This window comes from Odocoileus virginianus, chromosome 9 (genome assembly GCF_023699985.2).
Source record: "Odocoileus virginianus isolate 20LAN1187 ecotype Illinois chromosome 9, Ovbor_1.2, whole genome shotgun sequence".
NCBI lineage: Eukaryota > Metazoa > Chordata > Mammalia > Artiodactyla > Cervidae > Odocoileus > Odocoileus virginianus.
Genome location: NC_069682.1, coordinates 62,718,045 through 62,725,837, shown reverse-complemented (window position 1 = coordinate 62,725,837; position 7,793 = coordinate 62,718,045).

Sequence of the window (7,793 nt, the reverse complement as noted above, 5' to 3'; positions counted from 1 at the left end):
TTATGTCGGAGAGTGTTTTGCCTATGTTCTCCTCTAGGAGTTTGATAGTTTCTGGTCTTACATTTAGATCTTTAATCCATTTTGAGTTTATTTTTGTGTATGGTGTTAGAAAGTGTTCTAGTTTCATTCTTTTACTAGGTGGTTGACCAGTTTTCCCAGCACCACTTATTAAAGAGGTTGTCTTTTTTCCATTGTATATCCTTGCCTCCTTTGTCGAAGATAAGGTGACCATAGGTTCGTGGATTTATCTCTGGGCTTTCTATTCTGTTCCATTGATCTATATTTCTGTCTTTGTGCCAGTACCATACTGTCTTGATGACTGTGGCTTTGTAGTAGAGTCTGAAGTCAGGCAGATTGATTCCTCCAGTTCCATTTTTCTTTCTCAGGATTACTTTGGCTATTCGAGGTTTTTTGTATTTCCATACAAATTGTGAAATTATTTGTTCTAGTTCTGTGAAAAACACCGTTGGTAGTTTGATAGGGATTGCATTGAATCTATAGATTACTTTGGGTAGTATAGCCATTTTGACAATATTGATTCTTCCAATCCATGAACACGGTATATTTCTCCATCTGTTTGTGTCCTCTTTGATTTCTTTCATCAGTGTTTTATAGTTTTCTATGTATAGGTCTTTTGTTTCTTTAGGTAGATATACTCCTAAGTATTTTATTCTTTTTGTTGCAATGGTGAATGGTATTGTTTCCTTAATTTCTCTTTCTGTTTTCTCATTGTTAGTGTATAGGAATGCAAGAGATTTCTGTGTGTTAATTTTATATCCTGCAACTTGACTGTATTCGTTGATTAGCTCTAGTAATTTTCTGGTAGAGTCTTTAGGGTTTTCTATGTAGAGGATCATGTCATCTGCAAACAGCGAGAGTTTCACTTCTTCTTTTCCTATCTGGATTCCTTTTACTTCTTTTTCTGCCCTGATTGCTGTGGCCAAGATTTCCAAAACTATGTTGAATAGAAGTGGTGAGAGTGGGCACCCTTGTCTTGTTCCTGATTTCGGGGGAAATGCTTTCAATTTTTCACCATTGAGGGTGATGCTTGCTGTGGGTTTGTCATATATAGCTTTTATTATGTTGAGGTATGTTCCTTCTATTCCTGCTTTCTGGAGAGTTTTAATCATAAATGGATGTTGAATTTTGTCAAAGGCTTTTTCTGCATCTATTGAGATAATCATATGGTTTTTATCTTTCAATTTGTTAATGTGGTGTATTACATTGATTGATTTGCGGATATTAAAGAATCCTTGCATTCCTGGGATAAAGCCCACTTGGTCATGATGAATGATTTTTTTAATATGTTGTTGGATTCTGTTTGCTAGAATTTTGTTAAGGATTTTTGCATCTATGTTCATCAGTGATATTGGCCTGTAGTTTTCTTTTTTTGTGGCATCTTTGTCTGGTTTTGGAATTAGGGTGATGGTGGCCTCATAGAATGAGTTTGGAAGTTTACCTTCTTCTGCAATTTTCTGGAAGAGTTTGAGTAAGATAGGTGTTAGCTCTTCTCTAAATTTTTGGTAGAATTCAGCTGTGAAGCCATCTGGTCCTGGGCTTTTGTTTGCTGGAAGATTTCTGATTACAGTTTTGATTTCCTTGCTTGTGATGGGTTTGTTAAGATCTTCTATTTCTTCCTGGTTCAGTTTTGGAAAGTTATACTTCTCTAAGAACTTGTCCATTTCTTCCAAGTTGTCCATTTTATTGGCATAGAGCTGCTGGTAGTAGTCTCTTATGATCCTTTGTATTTCAGTGTTGTCTGTTGTGATCTCTCCATTTTCATTTCTAATTTTGTTAATTTGGTTCTTCTCCCTTTGTTTCTTAATGTCTTGCTAATGGTTTGTCAATTTTGTTCATTTTTTCAAAAAACCAGCTTTTAGCTTTGTTAATTTTTGCTATGATCTCTTTAGTTTCTTTTGCATTTATTTCTGCCCTAATTTTTAAGATTTCTTTCCTTCTACTAACCCTAGGGTTCTTCATTTCTTCCTCCTCTAGTTGCTTTAGGTGTAGAGTTAGGTTATTTATTTGACTTTTTTCTTGTTTCTTGAGGTAGGCCTGTAATGCTATGAATCTTCCCCTTAGCACTGCTTTTACAGTGTCCCATAGGTTTGGGGTTGTTGTGTTTTCATTTTCATTCATTTCTATGCATATTTTGATTTCTTTTTTGATTTCTTCTATGATTTGTTGGTTATTCAGAAGTGTGTTGTTTAGCCTCCATATGTTTGAATTTTTAATAATTTTTTTCCTGTAATTGAGATCTAATCTTACTGCACTGTGGGCAGAAAAGATGACTGGAATGATTTCAATCTTTTTGAATTTACCAAGACTAGATTTATGGCCCAGGATGTGATCTATTCTGGAGAAGGTTCCGTGTGCACTTGAGAAAAAGGTGAAGTTAATTGTTTTGGGGTAAAACATCCTATAGATGTCAATTAGGTCTAGCTGGTCCATTGTGTCCTTTAAAGTTTGTGTTTCCTTGTTCATTTTCTGTTTAGTTGATCTATCCATAGTTGCGAGTGGGGTATTAAAGTCTCCTACTATTATTGTGTTACTATTAATTTCCTCTTTCATACTTGTTAGCGTTTGCCTTGCATATTGCGGTGCTCCTATGTTGGGTGCATATATATTTAGAATTGTTATATCTTCTTCTTGGATTGATCCTTTGATCATTATGTAGTGTCCATCTTTGTCTCTTTTCACAGCTTTTATTTGAAAGTCTATTTTATCTGATGTGAGTATTGCGACTCCTGCTTTCTTTTGGCCTCTGTTTGCGTGGAATATTTTTTTCCAGCCCTTCACTTTTAGTCTGTATGTGTTCCTTGCTTTGAGGTGGGTCTCTTGTAGACAGCATATATAGGGGTCTTGCTTTTGTATCCATTCAGCCAGGCTTTGTCTTTTGGTTGGGGCATTCAACCCATTTACATTTAAGGTAATTATTGATAGGTATGGTCCTGTTGCCATTTATTTTGTTGTTTGGGGTTCATGTTTATACTACCTTTCTGTGTTTCCTGTCTAGAGAAGATCCTTTAGTATTTGTTGAAGAGCTGGTTTGGTGGTGCTGAATTCTCTCAGCTTTTGCTTGACTGTGAAGCTTTTGGGTTCTCCTTCATATCTGAATGAGATCCTTGCTGGGTAGAGTAATCTAGGTTGTAGGTTATTCTCTTTCATTACTCTAAGTATGTCCTGCCATTCGCTTCTGGCCTGAAGGGTTTCTATTGATAGATCAGCTGTTATCCTTATGGGAATCCCTTTGTGTGCTATTTGTTGTTTCTCCCTTGCTGCTTTTAATATTTGTTCTTTGTGTTTGATCTTTGTTAATTTGATCAATATGTGTCTTGGGGTGTTTCGCCTTGGGTTTATCCTGCTTGGGACTCTCTGGGTTTCTTGGACTTGGGTGGCTATTTCCTTCCCCATTTTAGGGAAGTTTTCAGCTATTATCTCCTCGAGTATCTTCTCATGGCCTTTCTTTTTGTCTTCTTCTTCTGGGACTCCTATGATTCGAATGTTGGGGCGTTTCACATTGTCCCAGAGGTCCCTGAGGTTGTCCTCATTTCTTTTGATTCTTTTTTCTTTTTTCCTCTCTGCTTCATTTATTTCCACCATTTTATCTTCTAACTCACTTATCCTATCTTCTGTCTCTGTTATTCTACTCATGGTTCCCTCCAGAGTGTTTTTGATCTCATTTATTTCATTATTAATTTTTAATTGACTTTTTTTTATTTCTTCTAGGTCCTTGTTAAACATTTCTTGCATCTTCACAATCTTTGTCTCCAGGCTATTTATTTGTAACTCCATTTTGTTTTCAAGATTTTGGATCATTTTTATTATCATTATTCTAAATTCTTTTTCAGGTAGATTCCCTCTTTCCTCCTCTTTTGTTTGACTTGGTGGGCTTTTTTCATGTTCCTTTAGCTGTTGGGTATTTCTCTGCCTTTTCATCTTGTTTAGATTGCTGTGTCTGGAGTGGGCTTTCTGTATTCTTGTGGTCTGAGGTTCCTTTTTATTGTGGAGGTTTCACCCAGTGGGTGGGGTTGGACGATTGGTTTGTCAAGGTTTCCTGGTTAGGGAAGCTTGTGTCAGCGTTCTGGTGCGTGGAATTGGATTTCTTCTCTCTGGAGTGCAATGGAGTGTCCAGTAATGAGTTTTGCGATGGGTCTATGTGTTAGGTGTGACTTTGGAGAGCCTGTATGTTGACACTCAGGTCTATGTTCCTGCGTTGCTAAAGAATTTGCGTGGTATGTCTTGTACTGGAGCTTATTGGCTCTTGGGTGGTGGTTGGTTTTGGTGTAGGTATGGAAGCTTTTGGATGGTCTCTTATTCCTTAATGTCCCGTGTAGTCAGGAGTTTTCTGGTTTTCTCAGGATTTGGGCTTAAGTCTCCTGCCTCTGGATTTCAGTTTTATTCTTCCAATAGTCTCAAGACTTCTCCAACTATACAGCACTGATAATAAAACTTCTAGGTTAATGGTGAAAAGATTCTCCACCGTGAGAGACAACCAGAGAGGTTCACAGAGTTACATGAAGAACAGTAGAGGGAGGAAGGAGATAGAGGTGAGCAGGAGGAGAAGGGGACTCAAGAGGAGAGAGACAGATCTACGCAGTTATCTGTTCCCAAAGTGTTCTCCGTAGCCCAGACACCCACAAAGATTCACAGAGTTGGATTGGGAAGCGAAGGGGAAAGGAGGAAATAGAGGTGTTCTGAGGTAGAAAACAGAGAGTCAAAAGTGGGAGAGTAATCACCACACTCCTGAATAGAAATGGGAACTGAATATTGGATTCTTAAATGACCAAAATTTATACCACATACTACTGAAAAACAAAGATTAAAAATCTAGTGTAGAGATTAGACTCTTTGAAATACAATATTTAAAAACAAAAACACACAAAAAATTTAGAACTGTATATGAAGTTTGGTTTAAAAACAGGGTTTTTCTCTCTCTCTCTTTTTTTTTTGGCAAGGTTATAGTGAAATGAAAATGAAAATTAAGGAATAATAGAGGAGTATTAGAGGACTTTAAAAGGAAATAGGAGTGAAAAACAAGAAAAAGAAAAAAAAAATTTTTCCCCTAATTAAAAAAATCGTAAAAATATATGAAAATGAAAGTTGAGGAGTAATGGGGGAGTAATAGGAAATTTTAAAAGAAAATAAAAGAGAAAAAATAAAAAATAAAAAAAGGAAAGAAAAAAAATTTTTTTAATTAAAAAAAATATATACATATATATCTAGGAATTTTTCTGGAGTCGTTGTGGTCAGCGTAGGTTCAGTTCAATTTCAGATAGCTCCTCTTTCCAGCTTACACTTCTCGGTATCTATAGGCCCCTTCCGGTGTAGTCGGTGTTACCTTCAGGGATTTTAATCTGTTGCACTGGTCCTTTCTGAAGCGGTTCCCTTTGTTTATTTGGCTTCTGTTTGCTGTCTCTTCGGTGTCTAATTTCCGCCCTGACACAGGCGGGCGGAGGTGGTCTCTTATTTAGGTTCGCTTGTTCAGTACAGTCCTGCTACGGGGAGGGCGGGGCGCTGCAGACAGATACCGCTCCGTGTGGATAGCACTCACCCTGTTCCGGTCACACTGGGTTTGCCCCGCTCACGGTGTCAGTGCTTTCCCCGTCTACACTGCTCAGGCTCCCGGCTGCTCTATATGGAGCGGGCCCTGCGTTGAGTGCGGTTCCAGTTTTCGGGTACTCCACAAAAGCGCGGATTCCGTTGCGCCTGCGTTTTGTGCCTTCCCCGGCCTGAGCGGTTCAGGCAGCCAGAGGCTTGGGCGTACTCTCCCCGGGTGCAGCGCGCCTTTTCCCTCCGCGTCGAGCGGCCCAGGCAGCCAGAGGCTTGGGCGCACTCTCCCCGGATGCGGCGCGCCTTTTCCCTCCGCGGCGAGCGGCTCAGGCAGCCAGAGGCTTGGGCGCAATCTTCCTGGGTACGGCGCGCTTTTTCCCTCCGCGGCCCCAGCGCGCGCCGCCAGTCGGGTCTCAGGAAGTCTTTAGCTAGAACCCGGAGGCCTGTTTGCAGTGTGGGAGGGGGTGGCCTCTCTGGGGCTGAGTTTGCCCTTTCCCCCTCCCCCCTGCCTCCTACCTCCAGCGGGGATGGGCCGGCTCTTCTCTGGAGTTTCTCAGTCCCTTTGTTTTGCGAACCGCTGGCAGTGTGTTCGGGCCAGTTAATTTTGACCCTTGCTATCTCATAGTTTAAAAAAGCTCCATCCGATTGCTCTCAGGGTCTTCAGGCCGGTCCTTACCGTAAGCAATGCCGCCCGCTCCTCTCCGTTCCACCCTGCTTGTTGCTGGCGGGTACGGGCGTCTGGGGTACTTTTCTGCTGGGAGTTGCTTTTAGGCACGTAATCTGTGGGCCTTGTTTAATTTTTCCTCCCAGTTAGATTGCCGAAAACTTCCCACAGTCCCGCCAGTGCGAGGGTTTCCTGGTGATTGGAAACTTCCTCTATTAAGACTCCCTTCCTGGGACGGGTCTCCGTTCGTAGCTCTTTTGACTCCCTTTTTATCTTTTATATTTTGTCCTACCTCCCTTCGAAGACACTGGGCTGCTTTTCTGGGCGCCTGATGTCCTCTGCTAGCGATCAGAAGTTGTTTTGTGAAATTTGCTCAGCGTTCAAATGTTCTTCTGATGAATTTGTAGGGGAGAAAGTGGTCTCCCAGTCCTATTCCTCCGCCATCTTGGCTCACCAGTTCTTATTTGGGTCTTAATTGCAGTGTGTGGGATCTTCTCACTTCGTTGCGGCAAGCAGACTCTTTAGTTGTGGCATTCAAACTCTTAGCTGTGGCTTGTAGGATTTAGTTCCTTGACCAGGGATTGAACCCAGACCCCTGTATTGGGAGTGCTGAGTCTTAGCTACTGGACCACTGGGGAAGTCCCTAAAAGCTTATTTTTAAAAATGAATTCTCTCTTTTTCTGAGATCTGCTTTTTTCCTCTCCCATTCTGTCTTGTAGATCTTTCCATGTCAGCACAGCTAGATCTACTTTGTTCTTTTCCATTGATGCATGATATCATGCATAATAAAGGTAAGGGGGAAAATGAAAGCCTATTTAATGTGATGCAGTGTTAATCCTCTTGAAAATCAGGATGAGTTAAAACCAAAATAAATTAAAAAAATAAAAATTACCAGGATTGGCTTAAGAAAACATTGAAAACCCAAAAGACTAATAACTATAGAAATAGCTGAGCCCTTGGGAAGGGATTGTTGTTCACTTGCTAAGTCCAATCCGACTCTTGGCAACCCCCACGGACTGCAACACGCCAGGGTTGCCTGTCCTTCATGATCTCCCAGAGTTTACTCAAATTCATGTCCATCGAGTCAGTGATGCTATCTAACCATCTCATCCTCTGTCGTCTCCTTCTCATCCTCTGTCGTCTCCTTCTCCTCCTGCCTTCAATCTTTCTCAGCATCAAGGTCTTTTCCAAAGAGTCAGCTCTTCACATCATGTGTCCAAAGTATTGGAGCTTCAGCTTTCAACATCAGTCCTTCCAATGAATATTCAGGCTTGATTTCCTTTAGAGCCTTTATAAAAAGAGTCATGAGAAACATCTTCCTTTCTTCTTGCTGTGTTAAGACACAGCCAGAGATGACCATCTGCAAGCCAGGAATTGGACCTAACCAGGAACCAAATTGGCTGGCAGCTTGATCTTAGACTTCTCAGCCTCCAGAACTGTGGGACACAAGTTTCTGTTGTTAAAGCCACACCATATGTGGTGTTTTGTTATAGCAGCCTGAGCAAAGACAAGTATCAAAACCTGACAAAGCAGCAAAAGGAAATTCACGGGCTAATTTAATCTATGAATATTGAAG